This window comes from Fringilla coelebs, assembly GCF_963513975.1.
Source record: "Fringilla coelebs genome assembly, chromosome: 3".
Classification (NCBI taxonomy): Eukaryota; Metazoa; Chordata; class Aves; order Passeriformes; family Fringillidae; genus Fringilla; species Fringilla coelebs.
The window spans coordinates 72,559,265-72,566,946 of NC_140030.1; positions in this window are offsets into that span (position 1 = coordinate 72,559,265).

The window sequence follows — 7,682 nt, forward strand, 5'->3', positions numbered from 1 at the left end:
AGGGAGAGGGGCCCTTTTCCCAGGACCCATTTTTGGCCTGTTAGACCATCTGTGTTAACTTCAGGAAGGTGAAGGGAAGGAGTTGCTGCAGTGGACCTGGACCAGGCATGGATCTAAATTTCTGCCTGCCATCACCACCCTGATCCAACTCTTTGGATGAAGGCACCCAGTCCCCTTTCCCCATCACAAAAATCCTTCAACATCTGCAGCCTGCTGTGGGGTTGGATCACAACTGGAAAAAATGAGACTATTTCCTAAGAGGCAGCATTACGTATGATTGTCCGGGTCATGTCTAGGATTAAACCAAATTTGAAAAATTTAGCACTGTTCCACCACTGGTGAAGGCAGAATAAGCCCTGGACATTATTTTTGTCAAAGAAATAGTTTCTTTGTGTCTCATCATTCAGAGCTGGGGTCAACCCAGCTGCCACCTAACTCAAGCGCCAAACCCAGAAGGAAGCAGAAGAGCAGCTCTGCCTGCTGGGAGCACACTGTGGAGGCAATTGTTCTTGCCCTGGCTGCTCAGACCACAATAAGTTAAAGTATGACCTGACAGCCTGTGCATTTACTGCCAGTGCTGCAAGATTGCTGTAAACAGGCTGGATGTGCCAGTAAGTGCTCCTCTTGCTGGGCAAGGACGGCCAGACCTTTCGTCAGGGTCTGTGTCTGCTGTCACTGGACACAACAGGAAGGATTTTGCTGGCATCAGTGGCTTTCAGCAGATTTAAAAGCAGCCTCCTCCTGCAAGGGCAGAGCCAGGCTCCAACAGTGATGGGCCAGACACCTGGATGCTGTATGTCCCAAACACCAGGAAGCAGCTGAGATATGTGGTATGTTGTACCACTGTGACTGGAGAGACGAGAAGGCAGCCTGCCTGACTGCAAGGCAGGACAGCAGGAGGTGTGCTCAGCTGGCTGAACATTGCCCTGCATGCGTATTTCTCCCTTATCTCAAAGGTTTTATGACTCAGAAGTTTGTTTTCATGGGTTGCAAAAAGGGAAATTTGCATTATTTCTTGTTTGTGTACCACAGCGTGTCTCCGGGAGCACAGATGCTCTTACAGCTCTTGCTACCAACAGAGCAGAGTTTGGTCTGGTCCAAACCATCACATTTTTACCAGGCATCAGGGGGTACCCCTCCCTCCAGGAGCTGGCAGAAGCAAGTGGTTTGGTAACTGATGCTACATCTCCCATCAGAGAGCGCATGGAATTAGGGCAGCCATATATTTCCTCCAATTTGGCATTGAACCGGAGGCATAGAACAAGTGCAATTTCCACATCAGGCTGGAGATGTAATAGGAAAGCCATCTAACAGGTGAAAAATGAAATGGCCCCTGACACGGGCAGTTAATCCCTCCTGCCTGTCACAGCTTTCCCCACTGCTCCCTGAAGTCTCTGTGTCATACAAACTGTGCTCATTTCACGAGCTCACTGCAGGCTAAACAGCTGGTAATCACCCTCGACTGCGCTGCTGCCATCATCTGCAGGCATTCGGCTCCTGGAGGGAAATCTCCACACTGCTGCTGGAAGACAGCACGTGCTGTGCTGCCCAGGCTGCTGCTACTCCAGGGTGGCCTGCAAAAAAACCTGGTGCTGCAGAAGCACAGACTTTGCTGTGGGCTCTAAAAGCTTGCTGGCAGTCTGGGTACCCCCCTGTGCCTTCCTGACCTCAGCTGTGTGTGTGCACGTCGGGATTGCAGCTCCTGGCAGCGCGGTGCACGTGCCTGAGACAGCAAGGACTTGGCACTCGGAGGGGGACCAAGTATTTATTCACATTTTGATGATCCAAGTTGCTAGCAGGCCCTCGGAATTTGGTGAGGATGGAGCATCCCTGCCACTGCCATGGCCTGGCCTAACTGCCTGGAGCTGATGCAGCCCTGCCTGTGGTGTGTGGGGGGAATGCTGTGTATGCTGGATGGGCAGGCAGGTGGGTAACAAGCACAGGTGGCCAGAGCTAGGTAGTAAAATCTTGTTCAGTAGGTGCCTTGTTTGTTTCATGTTCCTAAAAGAACAGCCACTTTGCTTTCCTGTGCCTTCCCTTTGGGGTCCAGCATCACAGGACTTGATGGTTCCCCATCAATGACTTGATGTTTCCCCAGTCCTGGAGAAGCCCTCCTCTTTCTGCATTGCACCACTCTCAGATGCACCTCAACACCACCAGGAATGTCTTTCCGCAGTCCTAAAATAATTTCAATGGGTTTCATTAGCAAAAGGGGATCTGCTTTGAAAGAGATTTTCCTTTAGTGGATGTTTCTCTTTGTAGTTACCCTATCTTAACACTCTAGTCTTGATTTTTGTAGTATTTAACTGAAACCCAAGTGAGTTTCCCCTGCTCCCGCTTTCTCTCCCTGTATGCTTTATTTCCTCCCCTGAATATCAGCCTGCATTAAGTAAAGGCAATCTTTTTTTTTAATACTGATATCTTCAGTGTTTGCTGGTTTGATTACATTAGCCCCTAGCTCACTTATACCTACCGTATAAGCAAGGGGCTAGGAACTTTGTTAATTTTCAAAACAAAATGCATCTTTAGGGCTAGACCCGTATGACTGATGAGCAACATGGTGCTGTGACTGTGGCTTGATTAGACCTTAACATTTAAAATAATTGAATCTCCTTTAAGTGGTACTTACATTTTTTTTTTCTGCCTACTCCTCAGTTACCATGAGGAGACAAGGTGGAGCTTGATTAATAGAAAAGGATTTCAAAATAATGTTCCTATACATGGGCACCCAAACTGAATTTGGAATGTTTAAATATGCACGTCTGCTTTGCCTTCATGTTAATCAATCACAGAGGTGAACTGGCCCATTTTCTGTTAGCTAACCAATTAGGCAGCGCAGCTTACAAGCTCTAAGTCGAATACTGGGCAAGATGGTCGTCTGTCACGTTTGAGAAATAGATTTAGGAGTTAATGGTCTGTCCCCAGATATGTTATGAACAAAAATTTGGCCTAAATGTGTAGAATGAATTATTTACTGTGCACAAGTCTCCCAGTTTTTCTCTTTCAAAATGCAAGATAGTTAAACACATGCCATTATCTCCACTTTTCTAGATTCATAGATCTTAAGGCCAAGGGGGTAATTAAGACCAGCTAGGTTGACCTGTAGCTTAATGCAGGCTAAAAACTCAGTTCTGATTATTTCTGCAAGGAGAGAGTAATTTTTGCTTGAGCAACAGCACATCTTTTAAAAAGACAGCTAATTATGGTTTGGAAACATGGTGTGTTACAGAATCCAGTACATCCCTTTAAGCTGTTTGGATAATTACCCTCGCTGCTAACATTTTTTTCCTTGTTTCTAGTCTTTTAGCTTTCAGCCATGGAATCTTATTATGCCTTTGCATCACCAGATTACAGATCCATCTGCCACCAGAAATCCCTTTCATAATGGTTTGTAAGTCAGGACCAAGTCACCTTTTGTCTTCTCTTGAATAAGCTAAAAGCATTAAGCTTTGTTCATCTTTTACTATAAAGCCTTGTTGTCCCATCTTGGATTATTCTTGCAGCTTCCACCTGAAGCTTTTCTGGTTTTGGTTTTTATTAGGCAGGCACAAAATTTCCTTAGAATTGCCAAAATCCACAGCTGGCAATTCCCGGTCTGGGGGACTGCATGGAGCCTCATAAAGCTCTGAATTAGTCATTAACTCAGAAAGAAGGGTGCACTGGGCATAGAGCTGAAACTTGCCTTGTTCTGGAGTGCAGGGACGGTGGCTTGTGTGTCCCTATTACATTCATAGAAGCTAAAATCCAAGTCAGTAGCATAGAAAGCTTAGTAGTTAAAAACCTCAGTTTCCTGATGTCAGAAACATTTAAAAGCCAAATAATCCTATAGAAATAATTTGAAATGCAAGGCATCATGGTATTTTTGTTTCCCTGCAGCTCCAAATGTGTGAAGAAGAGATAGAAAAGTTCAGAGAAGAAGTAGAAAAGTTCAGAGCAGGACAAGAAGAATCATCACAGATACAGTGAAAATACTTTCATTCACGGAGTGATTAAATAGACTAGACTTTGCTAGCTTGGAAAAGAATTGATTGAGGAGGGAAGGTGGCAGAATGCAACTGAAAATCAGGCAAAAAATGTGAATGGCAATGACTGAGTGCAACAATGAGGGAGGCATCGAATGAAAAGACAGAGTGAACAAAAAGAGGCGCTTCTTCATTTGTCCTCTCACACACTTTGATGTTTCCTGTCATGTGGCCTGTGTGGCTGCTAAAAGTCTATCTATATTCCAGAAGCAACCAGGCAAAGGAAGGGAAGAAAGATCCAGTGAAGGCCTCCAGCTTGGGAGGACCTGCAGGGTCTGGAGGGGTTGGAGGGGAGGTAGAGGGAGGTGCTACTGGTGTTTGTGCTTCAGTCAAGCTGGCTGCTGCTGGAGGGTCACTTTGGAGGGCCTTTGATTGCACTCCTTTCAGCTGTTCTCGTGATCTTAAAATGGGAAGTGTAGTTGGGAATTTTATGCAGTTGCTTACTGCATGCTCCAAAGCCACACAGCTCCCCAAGAGAAAAAATGTTGCATTGGTGAGAAAAACCAGACTGGCTTGAAATAGGCAAATGTAGCTGAATACAAATGCACACACACACAGAGGGAAAGGAGATAGTAAAGAATATCAATTAGAAGGATGGAAGACCAGAAAAAGTCTTAATGAAGTGACAGGACACCAAGAAAAAACCTAAGGTAAGAGGGCCATTGGCAATAAAAGAAAGGTTTGACTATGTCTGGTAATACAAAAAAAAAAATCCTAACAATTATTCTAGTCTGTAAAAACATGTTTTTAATGTAGAAATGTCAAATAGTTTCAATATATCTTGTTCCAAGTGTTTTTTTGAGAAGTCTGCATGAAGAATTCACAGAGGGTGAAGATGAAATCTGTTCCCTTCCAACAGTAACTTGGCATTATGCAGAGCTAATAAGCCGGCTGTTTTTAACCAGTAGGTCTGGATGCAGCAAGAACTTTGAAGAGCTGGATGAGGAGATGTGTGGGCTATTAAAGTTGGTAAATCATGGGAATGCTAGAAAGGCTTGCCTAGAGAAAAAGAAGATTCAGATATTGGTAATTATAGACATATCAGCCTGACATAGACAGTGAGCTGGAGCAAAATAGTGCAATCTCGTTAACAACAAGGCAAAAGAAAAAAGAACTGCACTTTACAGTAATCAGTTTAGGCTTAAGGGAAACAAATTGTTCAGTACCATCATGGCACCACATCTATTTGTTTGGTGGCAGAGTTGTTTGGAAAAATTTATTCATATTTGTCTGAGGTATTTGATATTGTAATATATTTTTTTTTGTTAACAATCATTCCAAATAACAAGTCATATTAAAAATATGGTAACATACTAAGTCTAAAACCTGTTGAGTATAAGGCTATATTCAATAGGGAACTCTTGGCTTTCTTGACCTGTGCTGTCTAATCCTTGGCTGTATGAATGTCTTATAAGCAAATCTCCAAATATTATTGAAGGCTGGGGAGAGAGGATAATGAAGACACAACATTAAGACAAATTACTTCTTACAATGGGGGCCTGCAAATACTGTGTACTTTAGTACAGCCAAAAGTGAAGTGGTTCTTGTTGGGAGGACATGAGTAGGCTTCACTTTCAGAAAGGGGGATGCTGCTTTAAGTAACAGCAACCCCAGAAGAGACTTGACCACAGCCTATATAGCTACACCAAGAACAGAAATCTGATCTTGGAGGGCTCCTTACCCTACAGGATCCAACAGTTTGAGCTGCAGCTACAAAGCTCCATTTTGAGCTAAGATCCACTCTTTTTAACACCAGGAGTTCCTAGCCATCTAACTGCTTCCTAAGATTTCTCACAGACTCTTTGTTGCCATAGAAGCATATAAAGCTCTTTTATACAGGAGGTCATTCCAGAAAAGCAATTTTCACTTTATTCAGTAAATGGACTTGAAAAAATTTCCATATGCCTACTCTTTTTGTGCTCTTTTACAGACCTTCCACAATTAGCCCAGGGACACCTCAGGAGATCAAACTGGCCCATCGAGCCCTTCTGCACACAAACACATTTCCATGAGTCTCTGAAATGGGCACAGTATTTCTGTGAGTTCCACTGGATTTTTACAAAGGATTCCTCCCACCTCCTTGGTATTTTCTCATGTCAACTGCATAACCATACTGTTGCATAGGATATTAAGCTGTGTGCTCAGGTTGATCATCCTCACCCTTTTCAGTGTCCTGCTGTCCAGCTTTTAGGTGTCACTGTGTTCTTTCTTCCTACAGACATGATCTGGCTCCTGCATTATGAACTCCCTGGATTGCTATGTATAAATGAGGTGTCTCTTTCACTACTTCATGCTCCCTTCTTTTTAGGCTCAGCCAGAACATTATCATTGATGATTTTAATAATTTATTTCAGATAACAGTGTTAAATGCAATTAGCTGCAAACTGATAGTAAGCAGAGATCTTTATTGTCCAGACTAATTCCTCGCCATCTACAAAGACTCTTTGACTTTGAAGGGAGATGGATTCAGATTTGACCAAGCAAATTACGTTAGGATTAGGATGGTAATTTTGTACTTAGCTTGTTTTTCCTGCTTGGACTGCTAGACAGCACTTCTGTCTCATTTATTTCTATAACAGCAATAAGGGACAAAGCCAGGATTCAACTGAGACAAAGAATGAAAGGCAGAAGAAATGTTCTTCAGTGGTACAGGATTGTTTCTTTCTGCAGAAGCACACAAAGTGCCTGTTTGTTGTGTGTGCAATTGCCAAGCTGAGAAGTTATAGACAATATTGATTTGGGCTCCCAGCTCTTTGGAAGCAGGCACTGGGTGGAAGCCAAGAAGGCTGAAGTCTAAATGCGAAGCTGTTTGAGCTCAATGAGCCATTCTTTGAGAGAGGGGACCCTTCTTTTCAGTGTCTGCACCTGTGTGTGTTGTGGGTGTGTGCATAAGGAGCTAACAGGAGGCAGCATTGTCCGGACACCGCAGCAGGGAAACCAAGGGAAGGATACTCCCCACTAGTTCATGGCTCCAAACTCTCTCGCTGGGTTTGCAGGCAGCCCATGTGAACTCTTTCCTAGGCTACATTTAAGTCCTCTCAAATGGGGATAACATAATGATAACATGTTGAGGGTGGTCAGAGGGGTTTAAATGGAAGCCAAAATTAAAGAAGTAGAAAGTTTCATTATGAAATTTCACAAATCCTTTTCATAAGTTTTGACGGATATTAGCTTCTCATATCGTTTCATGACTGTGTAAACCACGAACCTTCTTTCACCAGCCATGAGATGAGTTAACCCAGATTGATATGGCTTTCATTTTTTCAGGTAAGCCTTTTTCAGGTAAGATTACACAACAATTGTTTGACAGTTACTTCACACAGGTAAGAAGAAATATAACTTTGCCAGCCTTTCTGGGCAGAGTGTTTGGACTAGATGTTGAAGGTGAAGTCTCCTTAATGAAAGTTTTCTGCTGTTTGAAATGTTTCTGTCATGTTCTCTTTCTGATGTGGGGAGCTTGCTGGCAGAGAAGGCATTTCTCAATCACAAAACTGGTTGGAAAGTGTGAATTTGAATTATCTTTTCTGCTTTTATGAACAGTGCCCTTTCCATAACAACATTTACATGGCTTATGACTCTCTCTGGTTTTTATGGCCTGTAAACGTGGAAAACGTGTGCCAAAGGGCAAAAGCATTCCCAGAGATCGATATAATACAAACA